The sequence below is a fragment of the Priapulus caudatus genome, unplaced genomic scaffold (genome assembly GCF_000485595.1).
Source record: "Priapulus caudatus unplaced genomic scaffold, Priapulus_caudatus-5.0.1 Scaffold187, whole genome shotgun sequence".
Taxonomy (NCBI): domain Eukaryota; kingdom Metazoa; phylum Priapulida; class Priapulimorpha; order Priapulimorphida; family Priapulidae; genus Priapulus; species Priapulus caudatus.
In genome coordinates this window covers 34950-35546 of record NW_014577248.1, presented here as the reverse complement: position 1 = coordinate 35546, position 597 = coordinate 34950, and the positions used below count along the sequence as shown (strand labels likewise).

Here is a 597-nt window from a genome sequence, read left to right as displayed (position 1 = left end):
CGTTAAGGATCTACATCGTTAATATTACATCATCGGTAATCATCCTAACCTGCAGGTATACATCGTCAACCCCATCGTTAAGGATCTACATCGTTAATATTACATCATCGGTAATCATCCTAACCCGCAGGTATACATCGTCAACCCCATCGTTAAGGATCTACATCGTTAATATTACATCATCGGTAATCATCCTAACCCGCAGGTCTACATCGTCAGCCCCATCGTTAAGGATCTACATCGTTAATATTACATCATCGGTAATCATCCTAACCCGCAGGTATAGCAGCGTCTACCATCGTACGGTGCACCCAATCGTTAAGGATTCTACATCGTTAATATTACATCATCGGTAATCATCCTAACCTGCAGGTATACATCGTCAACCCCATCGTTAAGGATCTACATCGTTAATATTACATCATCGGTAATCATCCTAACCCGCAGGTATACATCGTCAACCCCATCGTTAAGGATCTACATCGGTAATCATCCTAACCCGCAGGTATACATCGTCAACCCCATCGTTAAGGATCTACATCCTTAATATTACATCATCGGTAATCATCCTAACCCGCAGGTATACATCGTTAACCC

General features: G+C 42.2%; 1 long non-coding RNA gene across 1 annotated transcript in view; it reads left to right on the top strand.

Moving 5' to 3' along the window:
- LOC106806966 overlaps positions 1–597 on the top strand; it is a 14120-nt gene that overhangs the window by 12743 nt on the left and 780 nt on the right. The gene's annotated exons all lie outside the window — the stretch shown is intronic.